The following is a 205-nucleotide window of genomic DNA, read 5'->3' on the forward strand; positions in this document are numbered from 1 at the left end:
CTGGAAACTGGAGAACCTTCCCTTCTAGTGGTGGTGCCACATAATCCTCTTGTAAGTAAATATCACCTTAACCTTGCAAGGACCTGAGTTTTTTACCCAAATAAACAAACTATTCCTGTCCCCACATTGGGGATATACAATAAAAGGGAAAGACACACACACAATTCATATTAATAATAAAAAAAAAGAAAAGCCAGTGAATGGT

This window comes from Hippoglossus hippoglossus, chromosome 5 (assembly GCF_009819705.1).
Source record: "Hippoglossus hippoglossus isolate fHipHip1 chromosome 5, fHipHip1.pri, whole genome shotgun sequence".
Classification (NCBI taxonomy): domain Eukaryota; kingdom Metazoa; phylum Chordata; class Actinopteri; order Pleuronectiformes; family Pleuronectidae; genus Hippoglossus; species Hippoglossus hippoglossus.